The sequence below is a fragment of the Manis javanica genome, chromosome 7, assembly GCF_040802235.1.
Source record: "Manis javanica isolate MJ-LG chromosome 7, MJ_LKY, whole genome shotgun sequence".
Classification (NCBI taxonomy): Eukaryota; Metazoa; Chordata; class Mammalia; order Pholidota; family Manidae; genus Manis; species Manis javanica.
Window position 1 is genome coordinate 37,859,621 of NC_133162.1, and position 13,526 is coordinate 37,873,146.

General features: G+C 44.7%; 1 long non-coding RNA gene across 2 annotated transcripts in view; it reads left to right on the forward strand.

Moving 5' to 3' along the window:
• The window catches only part of LOC108393492 (uncharacterized), a 207,160-nt gene that overhangs the window by 167,590 nt on the left and 26,044 nt on the right, over window positions 1-13,526 (forward strand). For both annotated transcript variants that reach the window (XR_012133152.1, XR_012133153.1), the window contains exon 4: window positions 26-148. This is a non-coding gene — a long non-coding RNA (uncharacterized lncRNA). The remainder of the gene's footprint in view (window positions 1-25; window positions 149-13,526) is intronic.

The window sequence follows — 13,526 nt, forward strand, 5'->3', positions numbered from 1 at the left end:
TGTTCATGGAACCACTTTATTCCAGGGAACCTGACTAAAGCTTATTTCCGGAGCCCATACCTTGAGGAGCAATCACAGGCCTGATTCTCGCTGATGGAAAGTCACCAGAAGAGAGGTGCCACCACTGGCCCAAGGCAGTTAAAAGCAGGTAAGCCTTCTCCACACACTTTCTCCTCTTTGTGCAGCTGGAGGCTAAGGTCTCCAAGATGGAGGTGTTGTTGGGTAGAAGCAGCATGGGCGCTGAGCCACCACTTACAGGACAGCCATGCAGGACAGCTGACAGAGCTGCCATCAGACCATGATGGGAGCAAGGTGAGCCTCCCTTGGGTCAAGCCTCTGAGGTTTGGGGGTTCCTCTCTCGCATTGCTTAGCACTGGTTACCCTCTCCTTGGTGACAAAACCTCACCCTCGCCTGGCCTTTTTACTACTGAATTCTTCAGGAAGACACAGACCCCAGAAGCTTAGTCTTGGACACTGCTTATCTCTCGTTGATATGGGGAGTGCCGCACGGACCTAGGCCTGCTCATCCATCGGGACCACCAGTGGGTGAACCAGTAGTCACTTCTCTGTTCCAAGCCCTTCTGACTCTTTTTGACCTTTAGGACTCCATATCCTCAGTTTTTTGGACGCTGCCCTCTCCTCAACCTCTTTCCCTCCACAGAAGCACCATTCTCAGTAGGGAATTCCCATCAATAGGCATGGGCTTCGAGTTCAGCCAGCCCTGATCTGGATCCTGAGCAAACTGCACAATCTGTTGAGTAAGCCTCCGTCTGTCTCTCTTCATTGGGACACCAAGAACTAGGTCTCAGGGCTGTTTCAAGGAGAAATAAGATAATTCACACAATAAGCCCAGCATAGGGCCTAACAAATGTGCATTCTGTTCTTTTCTCTTTTTATTTTATATATATTTTCTCTTAATATCTTTCTACCTTACGCATTTATGCAGCAAATACAAATACTATTTGTTCTCTCTCTTTCTCTTCTCCTCTGAGGAATCTTAACCACTTCCCTGATTTCATTCACTTCCATACAAGTAACTACCAGTTGAAGACTTTTAGCCTAGTCTCTTCCCTTAGTCCCAGAGCTTTACCTCAAACTGCCCAAGATACATTCAATGAATTAATCGATCTATGCTATACTAATTTATTGAGAACCTACTGTGGGACCTGTGCTTGGTGCTGGAGACAAAATTTTGGAGAAATATAGACATGCTCTCTGCCTGATAGGGCTTATAGTCTGATGAGGAAGACCAATGTTAATCAAATAATGTTGCAAATAAATGTAAAAAGATTTTTGACAAGCATTTTATATGAGAGATAGGTGATTCTTTAAAATCCAATAATTGATTCTTTGACTTAGTGATGATGTTTCTAATGGAAGTAAAAGCTAAGCTGAATTCTGATGGATGATTAGGAGTGAATTAGGTGAGTGGAGGGAGAGAGGTAACAGCATGGACACAGAGCATGGCGGGAAGGAGGTGATGATCAGAGGAGAAACTAAAGGGATCATGATTGTGATTGGGATGGAGAGGAAGTGGAAAGGACTGTTCTTTGTCCCCAAAGATACAGTCTTTTTATTTCTGACTACAAGGCTTCTATTTTAACTGGCCCAAGACAGCTGGAATGAAGACTATGTTTCCCAGACCCCTTTGCAGCTAGTCTCCAGCATGTGGCTAAGTTCTGGCTAATGGAACATACTATGTGCATCTTTTGGGAAATGTTCTTAAAGGGAAAGGCACAGGTTTCTTTGTCACTCTTTCCAACTGGGTGAAACTCAAATATCATGATTACAGTGAGAGCTGCCATCATGGATCTAGCTGTAGAATTGTGTGTTAGGAATGGCAGAATGACAAAATCGGCAGAAATCTGGGTGTCTGATGACCAAGGACCTGCATTTCCTGTCCTTGACCATTTATATTTTTGTGTTCAAGAAGCAGAAATACACTTCTCTCATATTTAAGCTACAGCTATTTGGGAGTTTCCATCACTCACATCTAGTCATAATGCTAACTCGTACGAGAGGCAGAAGCCAGACCATGCAGGGCTTTGCAGGCCACATTAAGGACTTTGTCCTCAAGAGAGTGGTAAATAGTAACAGATGGGGGAGGGAAGCCACGCCCAGTTGCTAGCTCAGACTCCAAGGCAGGTCTGTTTCTTTATATGTTCATAGGCTCAATTCTTTCAGCAAGCTTTTATTGAATATCTGCTACATGTCAGGCACTGCCATGGGTTCTCGACGAATGAAAAATAAACATGACACATTCTGTCTTTGAGTCAAAGGCAGTCTAACGAGAATTAAAGACATGTGAATAATGGTTACAGTTCAGTCAAAACATTTATCGAGCACTAAGGTGGTATCCAATGATGGAACCGGCATGGGCAACTGGGGAGAGTGTGATGACCAGTCAGGATGGGTGCCGAGATGAGGACAGTGTGGCCACTCCATGCTGTCAAAGCTGAGCCCGCCCAGCTGAGCACCTGGTGTGTCAGGCACAGTGTCAAACTATGGGAACTGTAGTGACCAAGAAGACAAGGGCCTTCTCTCAAGGAGCTTACAATCGTGTTCTCTCTTGGCAAGGAAAGGGCAGTGAAAATACAGAAATGAAGTTCTGCGGGTCCTGTGATAGGTGTAAAGAGTGAGGTGTAGGGTGGAGTGGTCCATTCTGAGGGCCCAAGAAAGGCCTCCCAGAGGAGGCAACTCTTGAGCTACTTACATACTTATGATGGGAAGGGCAAATAGTAGTCGCTATTTGTAAGGTGTCGGGTACTAGAAGCATGAGCAGAATGCCTTGGGAGCATTGAGGATCAAATGACTCAGCTGGTCTGACTGTGTGTGTAGGTACAGGCACGCATGTACAATGCGTATGTTTAGGGAGGTGAGGAGGGATTAAGACAAGGCTTCACAGAGGGGGCTGACTACTGAGCAGTTTTCAAGAAGGGTAAGAGCCCCCCGATTGTCAGGGCATGAGAAAGCCTGGGGTATGGAGGGGCCTCTAAGAAACTTGAGAGGACTGAGGTGAGAAGGGGCTTGTGATGAGGTTCAGAGGGAAAGGCGGCCACACTGTGGACACTCCTATGTAGTCAGACCCAGGGCTCTCAATTGTGGCTTGTTGGCAGAGAGAAACCAAGGAGAATTTTAAATAGAAGAGAAACATGGTTTTTTTATGCTTAAAAAGAAAAATTAATTGGAACGAATTCCTGAAGTGTCCCTCTCTATAGAGGTTAGGTGAAAAATGAGGGTGTATCACTTAGTGGAACTTCAAATAGCCATTAAAAACAACGTGTGCTCATATGACACCATTTCCAAGATAAATCGTGAGGTTAAAATAATCAAGGTGCTGTATGGTGGTTGCAGTATGGTTCTGTTTGTTTGAAAAATGTGTGTGAATGTGCATGCATGGAGGCATCTATCTATGCTTTATACATCTAAAGCAATTTCTATAAAGATGCACAAAAACTATTAACAGTGTTGCTTCTATGGAGGAGAATTAAGAATAGGAACTGTGAGGGAGACTTATTTTTCACTGAAAACCTTTTGTTGACTGCATGCATTTGTTACCATGTGCATGCATTATTTTTCCAATATATTAAATAAATATGTATTAAAAAATTTCTTCTGCCTGAAATGTGAGTGATGGATTGAAGAGGGGAGAGACTCAGGATAGAGCAAGCCCTCCCCCACCTCCATTTTCTTGATTAATGGCATCTCCATCCATCCAGTTATTCAGTCTCAAACCTTGAAGTCATCTTCAACTCCCTCCATGTCTAATCAGTTATCAAGTCCTGCCTGTTCTACCCCAGAAATCTCTCTCCCCTCAGCCCCAGAATAGACAGATCGATGGGACAGAAGTGCAAGCCCAGAAACAGACTGAAGTATGTATAAATATTTAGTATGTGATAATGGTGACGTTTCAAATCCTTGTGGAAAGGATGGATTATTCAACAAATGATGTTGGAAAAAAATTAACTGATTCTCAGCTCAGTCATAAACTAAAATAAATTCCTGGTGAATTAAAGATTTGTGTATAAAAATAAAGTCACAAAGGCACTAGAAGAAAATGTAGGTCAGTCTTTATAAAATACAGGGCTGGAGAGGGCCTTTTTAAGGGAGATGTTGAGAGAAGATATTATAGAGACAAACCTGATAGGTCAGGCTATGTAAAATTATGGCTGCTATATGCTAAAGATACACTAACAAAATTAGAAGCAAATGTAAGACTGGAAAAAAATACTTTAAAAAATATGGTACATTAAAAGGGTTAAAAGGAAGCTCACAAAACAATGAAGAAAAGATAAGCACTCCAATAGGCAAACTGGAATAAGTAATTAAGAGAAGGGAAAAACAAATGGTCAGTAAACATAGGAAAGAATGTTAAACGTTGCTGTTTTAGAAAATAAAACACATTGAAACAGCAATAAGTGCTACATTTCACCAAATATTTTTAATTGAAAGATAATTTCCCTACACTGGTCAGGATTCTGGGAACAGTCTTGTATACCACAGGAGGGAGTGTAAATCAGGTCACACTCCCATTGTGCAATCTTCCCAGTATATATCAAAATCCTCAAAAATATACATATCATTGACTCACTGATTTCACCAGAAGTGAATGGATGGATGTACGTATCCTGAGGAACTAAGCAAGGAGATGCCAATGATGTTCATCAAATTGCTATGGGTAACTTCAGAAAATTGGAAAACAAAATCCCCGAATTCCCTTAACCCTGAAATTCTTAAGCATTGATTAAATAAATCATGGTACATCCAAACAACAGAATATTTTATGACCAGTAAAAGTATCTTGGTTTTTAGAATTACCTCTGTACTTGATGTTTATAATACAGCAAACTGAAGCATCTAAATTATACTTAGATGGCAGTGGGTACAGAGTCATCCCTGTTATATTCATACCAACATGTACATATGAAAAGGTCTACATAAAAATCTAACATTTTCAATAGTAACTGTTTCTGGGTGGAAAAATCATGGGTGATTCTTACCTTCTTAAAAATTACTTTATATTTTACATTTTTCCTTAATAAATATCAATTTCTAGGAAAACAATGAAAAAAATCAAAAAGGTATTTGCCTTTTTCCCCAGAAATTATAGTAATTCATTATAAAGAAATAATTAGAAATGTGAGAATGGATGGTGGTACAAAGGTTTCAACCCATAATGATGAAAATTGGAAACAAGATGAATGTCCAAAACAAGGGAATATTTAAGCAAATGCTGGTTGTATACAATGGAATGCTATGTAATCATAAAAATGAAGTTATAGAAGAGTATTTGTTAAAGTGGAAAAAAACTTTCACAAAAATAAGTGAGGGCAAAGGAGGCTATGAAATCATATACAAAATGATACACCTCTGAAAAAAATAGAAAATATTAGGAAACTCTACACTGAAATATTTGTGTCTGGGTGGCTGAATTATAGGTAGGCTCTTTTGTTTGACATTCTTTTATGTTTTTAAGTGTTTTGTATTCCACATGTACTGCATATTTTATTTTTTAAGTTTGGGGAACTATTGAAACATCACAATTAACCTTAAAAGTCAAAAGACAAAACTGGGGAAATATTACAACGTGTGATTGTCATAATGCTTTAATATACTTAATCTACAAAGGGCTCTTACAAGTCAAGAGGAAAAATATGGACATCTCAATAAAAAGATTTACATGGGAAATACAAAGTTTAAAAAAGAACTACCATCATTCTGTTAGCATATGAATAAAGATTGAATATCTCTAGTAATAAAGGGAATGTAACTCAGAGAGAGATGGAAATTTTTTGCTCTTCAAATTGGAATTCATTCCTCAAACACTGGTAACATCCAGTGTTGCTATTAGGTGGCGGGAATGGCCCCTCCTACACCATGATGCTGGCTGTGCCAATTGCTCAGCTTTCTGGAGAGCAGTTTAGCAGATATATTGAGAACCTTGAAAATGTTAATTCTTTGTGACCCAGGAATCCGGTTTCTAGGATTATATCCTGAGGAAACAATCTCAGATGTACAAAAAATTTGTGGGCAAGAATCCTCTTTGCAACAACTTGCACTCTTTGCACTATTAGTTATAAAAATGAAAATTCAGTAACAGCCAAATAGTCAACAACGAAGGTTTGGCTTCACTGCCAGTCACAGTACTGGCCTACCATTCAGTACAATTCCCAAATCCACAAAGATCTTATTGCTGACAGGTTCTTCTAAGTTTGCTGCAAGTTCATGGGTAGCAAAAATCTGACCTGAAACTGAAAGGAGGCTTTTTTTGTTTACAGCCATCATTTATCACACTTAGTGTGATTATTCAAATGTTTTCTTGCTCAAATATTTGTATTTGGTTCTAGGCTACTGTCGAGGTCCTATTGCAAGTGTTTCCTAATATACATTTTTACCTGGGCTTACCTTTCTCAAATCCAAATAATTCTGGTTTCTGAAACAAGGGTTTCAAGAAGGGTCACTTAAATTCATGTTCTCAGGGATCATTATTGGATAGTTTGGTTAATCATACTTTTTTCTTACTGTTAAAACCAAAATGCAATAGAATATAAAACTATGCATATTATAATATATATTTTTTAAAGTATGTGTCTACAGATTCTTTTAAAGACTAAAGAGGCTTGAAGGAGTATATCAAAATTTTAACAGTGGTTATCTCTAATAGTGAAATTATGAGCAATTAAAATTTTCTTCTACACATTTTTATATTCTCCAACTTCTCTATAATGAATCTACATTATCTCTAACAAGTAAACATATTTTAAAAACCTAAACTAAATCTGGATGATTTTCCATTACCTAGAAATGTGTAAACCCCTTAGAATAAAATGTCAGAGACACATAGCCAGGATGCAGACTTCTTCTGAATCTACCCCTGTGTTCTTTCCTCTCGATGTGCTGCATCTAAACTGGTGTTTTTGAAAGAAGGTCCAGAAGAATTTAATAAATGTCACATACAAACAGATTTCTGTAGACAAGTACATACTGGAAAACACAATATACAGGCAGAATTTTCCTGCAGGACTTCTCAGGACCTTTTATCTTCTAAGATGCAATATATGTTTCCACAAAAGAAGTATAATATGCTGTGCTCCTCCAAAAGATTTGGCCATAAATATTTTCTATGTTAATTGTATTTTAGTTTATGCTATCTTGTGGAAAGCCTTGTAGATCATCTTGAGAATGTGCTTCCCAGACACCACTTTGGAAATGCTAATCTACTAGAAAACTTCACCCTCAAATCAGGAAAAATATACAAGGACCATCTCTAGAGTGGTAACAATTTCCTGTGAAATGCTGACCCTGCCCAGTTTAGTTGTTCTTTTAAGAGTGATTTTCATAAACATGCAAAAGGCCATGTTGCAGGAATGATTTTTCTTCCTTTAGGGCAGCCTTTTTGACTAGATGTAATTCAATAGAAAATGATGGCCTATTGAATAAAACTAATGGGAAGTCTGTAGAGGCAGGAAACCTAAGCTCCCAGAGGTAATTCTTGGAATCCTTTCTTAGGTATTCAGGCACCTCAGAACTTCTCACCTCTGCGAAGGGACCTGGGACACACCCAGGAGATGGGGGAGTTTAGTGAAATGGGAGGCAGCTGCAGACCTGGAAGAGGATTTATATTTGTGAACATTCAGAATAACCTTTATCAGGTTCCTTTTTCTCTCTGTGTCTCAATCACCTCATAAGTAAGACCAAGAGGCTGATTAGGGCAGAAGAGCAACCTAGTTTCATCTTACCTGCTAACTTTAATTATTCGGCAGAGGTTTCCTAGAGTCACTTGAGTCGGTATCACTGCTTAGCAAGGAAGAACTCTGTTGTTGATTACTAATGTCTGCCCTGAGTAGAGACATGAGGCACTGCACCACTTCTGCCCTTCCTCTGCCAGCTCAGACTTACAGAGTATCTAAGCACTCTTGAAGACCTGGGATGCTTTAGAATGGACACATGGGAGCCAGCTCCCAAATCTAACTCTTATTTCATAAACTCTGGTGATCTGTTGCTTCACTTCCTCTTTCTGTGATTCCCTTTCATCCATGGAGATTCCAAATTCCTGGCTCTTAGTCTCTGGAATAGCAAAGTAATGGTTTTCTATGGCAATCATTTTATACTCCTTTTCTTTCACCCTCTTGCCAGGGATGAATCTGTTTTTACTAAAAGAGTAAAAAGAAAAAAAACACATATGTAAAAATCACACATCCTCACCATGTGCAAAAATCATGTGTTTGGCAGCAAAAACTTCTTTCTGAGGCCAAATGGCATTTTTCCTTTCTTGCAAAACGAGCAAAAAAAAAAAGTCTTACTTTCCAGGCAACTGGCACTGAATTATTGGCCCTTGTCAGTTGCTGCCACTAAGGGGCCTCTCATCCTGGAAACCCATGGTGCTGGGAGACCAGCAAGTCCTAGGGGAATCTGGTTGCAGCTGCCTCTCCTGCTTTGCACAGAGACTGAAACACACAAAACCACGGCTGGCAGAACCCTCATCACGGGTATTAAAGGGAAGCTGGTATGGCGGACAGATAGACCAGCGTATCTGTAACAGCTCCATTACTTACCAGCTGTGTGATCTTGGGCAGAATTCTTAACTGCTCAAAGAAATGGGGTACCATAGTCCTTGTACCTCTTGATTCCGCTGGTCACTGTGTGCGAGGGCAACCCACAGAGCAAACCAAGCAATACTAGTTGCCCTTGGGTGCTGATGTCTTAATAGGGTGGGGCAGGCTGGGCAGGGGTGGTGGGGAGGGGTGGACAAGGAACTAGTTAATGAACACGCTAAAATCGGGTGGTGTGAAATACTCTGAAGTAAACTCTATCTGGACAGGGCAATACAAAATGTCAGGGTTGGGGTGCCATTTCAGGTATGATGTCCAGAGAAGGAGCCATGGAGATGCCCGTCGGGCAGACCAGGAGTTGGTGAGTGGTGTGCATTGACTCTCCCTGGGAGATTAGGGCTCCTGGCAGAGGGCACAGCAATGGCAAAGTCCTCAGGCAGAAATATGCCCATTGTACGGGCAACATCAAGGAAGCCTGTGCATCTGGGACAGAGTGAGTGAAGCAGAGAGGAGCAGATGAGAATAGACAGAGGTGAGATGGCGGGGCAGAGCAGCGGGGACAGGCCAGGTAGGGCTTTGGTAGAATTTTGTCTTTTGTGTGAGGAAGATCAGGAGCTCTGGAAGCTGGTTACACCAAGATGGGACATGATGTCATTTACATTATAGCAGGGACGCTTGACCCCTGTATTGAGAAAAACCAGGAGTGTGTGGGAGGCAGGGAGACCCCTTAGGAGGTTATTGTCTTGCTCCTGGGGAGTGAAGATGGCGGCTGGACTTGAGGAAAGGAGGAGTGGTGGCAGGGCGGAGGGATCTGGGGACATTCTGAAAGCCCGCTGACCGGGCTTTTGAGGGAAAATGTGGGCCAAGGCGAGAAGAGCCCCAGCTCGGCTCCTGGACTGCAGTAGGTGCCCAGTGTGCTTGGTTCTCTGTTACCAATCCTTTGGCCAGTTGTGCTGGGCCTCTGAGATCAGACAGGAGGAAGAACCGGGACTAGGTGGTGCCCCCGAGGGCAGCCCCTCCACTCAAAGTGCTTCACCAGATGGCATCTCTTGCCAGGCCCAGCGGGTCTATACAGATGTCAGTGCTTTGGGGAAGCAGGATGGGGGCTCTCCTTGACCAGAGGAAAAGCGGACAGAGAGGTAAAGGGGGAACAGCCACATAGAGAATTTCATTTCCAGAGTGAAACAAGTAACAAGAGCTTGCCACAGATCAACCTGGAGGAATCCAGTTGGTGGAGGGAGTTCTGGAGCTGGTATTAGAGCTGCTTTAGGGAAAACACATTTGAGCTGGAACTGAATGGTGAAACTGGGTTCTTGAGAACAAGGTGGTAGAGGGCGAGAGCCTGTCAAGGCCTGCTGACCCCATTAGGCTGTGCCTGCAGCTGTGGACAGCCGATGGCCTGGCGCTGCCTCCCATCACCCGACAGGCTGCGGTCGTGGGGGTCTGTGAGTGGAAAGCAGTGGTGTGCCCCCCACAGTTGAAGGTGGCTTGTGCTGAGACATTCCTGAGGAGCAGCAGGAGGCAGAGGGCATGAGGAGGCTCTGGCTCCAGATTGGCAGGTCCACAAAGGGGCAGAGGGCCACCAAGGGGGGCACCAAGTGTGAGCGCCCATCAGGAAAGTGTCTGAGCCACGGGTGTCAGATGTGTGTGTGCGAGTGTGTGGCGGGGGTGCGCACAGGGGGAGGCGCAGAAGCAGCGCTCCCCAGATGAGTGGCAGTTGGGCTGGTACACACAAACTGCTGCAAACACTTCAATAGGTAGTTATTGAATGTTTTAGAAAAATCTTCATTTCCTTTCTATGACAATGATATGAAGCATTTTTTAAAAATCCATTTATGGAAGTTTAAAATTAGGTTGACTTAATGAAAATGAAGCAGTCACTAAAAGTCCAGGTGGTGAAAGCTAGAGGCTAGAGGGAGCTGGGGGCCTGAGGGATGAAGGCTTAGGGAACTGGCCTTGGGCTCCTGTGTCACCTGGGTGGTAATGGCAGGAAGTCACTCGCACTGGACCTGGGAGGAGGAGCTGCCAGGGTCGGCAAGGCTCTGGATGGGTCTGTTGTCACAGCTGAAAACTCCCTGGATGGGGCAGGGTGGGGTGGGGGGGTGGGGGGGTAGGTTGTACATGCCAAAGGACATTTTTTCTCCTTTCCAGATGCTTCCATCTCTTGTAAGAATAGGAACAAAAGGAACAGGATGAGGGAGAGAAAGGCAGGACCCTTTCTGTTTACACAAGAACCCAAAGGCCACCTTGTAGCCTGTCCGTTTTTGACTTGCTCTCAAGGCTTCCTTTCTCCCCAGGTCTGGGAAGAGGGCCCTGGCAACAAATGCTTGCTTTGCTCACCCCCAGCCCCACCCTGGCCACCCATCTCCACAGGATGTCTTCCTGTCCATTCAATTTATAAAACACAGACCTTTAGAAAGCAGAGTTAAATAGTGGACCAGTTCCCCACGTCCTGGATAGGGAAGGAGCAGGACAGCAGGAGCCAGCCTGCCCCACCTCCCCTAACTTCTGTTTTCCTCTTTGCCTCCTGACCTCTGCCCCTCAGAGCCATGTGGACCTCAGGACCTGCATCTACATGGAGCTCTTGGGCAAGCAGAGGGACAGCCTCCCTTGTGAGCTACTCAGAAGCCTTAGGAATGTCCCAGGGGGTCCCTGGACCTTGTGGGGGCCTGTACACCATCAATGGGGTGGGCATTAACGATGAGGTATTGGTACACCTGGAGACCAACCGTATGGCGGGCATCTGGCCTGCATATTGAACAAGAGTGCCTGCCGTGAGTGACAAGCTACTAACCGTTATGGTGGCTCATCTATAAAGGGGTGGTGCTGGCACTTCCTTCAGAGGGCAGTTTGGGGACTAGAAGACACCTACATGTATAGAGCACATGGTCAGACCTTTATAAATGAGAGTTATAATTGCTGCTGTCACTGTCAGCATCACGTGTGTTGGTGATGCTCTAGCAAGGCAGAAATGTTACCTTCACCACTGAACAGGAATGCATAAGGTCCCACTGCTTGTTCAGTGACTTCCAGGGACTCTTACAGGCTGTCACCCTCACTGTGTGACAGTGCAGGCCCTAGTAGTGGCACCTGAAGGCTGCTCAGGATGAGGACTTCCTGTGTTATCTCTGTTTTAGGGAAACTTATCCGAGGACTGAGCTTTGATGGCCCAGCCCTGGCACTCCCAGGGTGAGGGCACAGAGACACTGTGCCCCTCAGCGTTCTTCAGGCTGGTTCCACAGGCCTTGCTTAAAGTCCTGTGATGTGCCAGGCCTGGGGATAAGACACAGAAGGAGTGAGCTGTGGAGGCTACTGGTGATGGGAACAATTTAGCAAGGCAGGCAGAAGTGACACCTAGTTCAAGCTCAGAGATTTCCCAGGACACAGGCACAAGGATGGGGCAGCCCGTTTCCGTGGGCATGGGCCCATTTCTCCACAGGCCTGTGAAGTGGGGACCCATGTTTATTTCATGACTGTGGACACTGAGACTTGAGAGGGTTAGTGACTTGTCCAAGATGACCTAGCCACTGTGTGTCAAAGCCAGGTTTGATACTGATGACATATCACCCCAACTCCCAGCCAGTGCCTAAGTGTAAGAGTTGTAGAGCCCTGGGAGGATGGGACAGGGGAGACGGCAGGGAGGCATTCATGGTGGGTAGGATAGGAGAGAGAAAGGAGGGGGATGTCCAGGAGTGGGAGAGAGAGATTCAGACTGGAGGGTCCAGGCTTCCTGGGACCTGGGGAGAGCCCAGAGCTGGGAACAAAGAGCAATTCCCAACCAGACCCTCAACTTCCCTCTTGAGCCTCTGCGTGGCCAGGGGCGATGGGGCTGGCTCAACACATGTTATCACCCTCAGGTGGCCTCTCCGGATCCTACAGAGCTTCCTCCTCCTCCTCCTCCTCAAGCTTCACCTGGCCCCCAACACCGTCCTTTCAAACTGTACTGTGCGAGCCAGGAGAGGGCTTCACCCTGTCCTTAGGGTTTGGGATATTCTTGCTGGAACTTGAACTCACAGGGGCAGGGACTATGTGGGGAGGGAGAAAGAGAGGAAACACAAACTCCAGGGTCAGACTGGCTGGGTTGGAACCCTAGCTGTGCCATTTAAAAATTGTGTGTTCTTTATTCCTAATTTTGAGCCTCACTTTCCTTATCCACATAACGGGCAGGACAATGTCTGCCTTGCCATGGATATTGTGAGGCATGAAGAAGGTCAGAGAGGAAAATCCCACAATGATACCTGGGCTGCGCAGAGTCAGCTCTGAGCCATCATTGCTTTGTGGACAGATCATCTCTTTGCTTCTCAAGATGTGCTGCATGCTGGATAATTGGGGTCAATCCAGATCAAAAAAGTTGCCACTGAGACTTGCCTCGGATGTGGGGCTTTATTATCCCTGTGTAGGCAACTGGTGAGTGGGGAAATCCTGCTCAAGGCTTGGAGGAAGCTTGGATTCCCCTTTTCTGGGCATCTATTCTCCCTTGATCATGGCCTGCAGTCACGTGTGGCCAGCCTTGGGGGTCTGAGTAAGTGGCACAAAGGGAGCCATTTTGTGGGGCGAGAAGACAACCCTGAAGTAGCAGTGTCTGGGGACATCTTTACATGTCTCCCATCAGCTGTGGGACCTCAGCCCCGTCCCTTTGCCTGTCTGGGCCTTAACATTCTCTGTGAGCAAGGGGCGGGTACTCTCTCAGCCTTTCCAGTTTGGACATTTCATGGTTCCAGGAGGCAGAGGTCAGCCAGGGCAGATAGTTTGGCTAGGGGCAGAGGCTCTGGCTCTTTCTCAAGCCCTCCTTGGCCCAGGTGACCAGCCAGGTGGATAGAACTCTGGCCACCAGGTAACAAAGGTCAGCAGTTTGGGAGTTAATCATTTCCTCAAAACACAAGCAAACACCTCCATTTCCACAGTCACCAGTTGCATATACAGAGGTAATAAAATCACACATCCAAGGCAAGGCTCAGAGGCAACTTTCCTGAT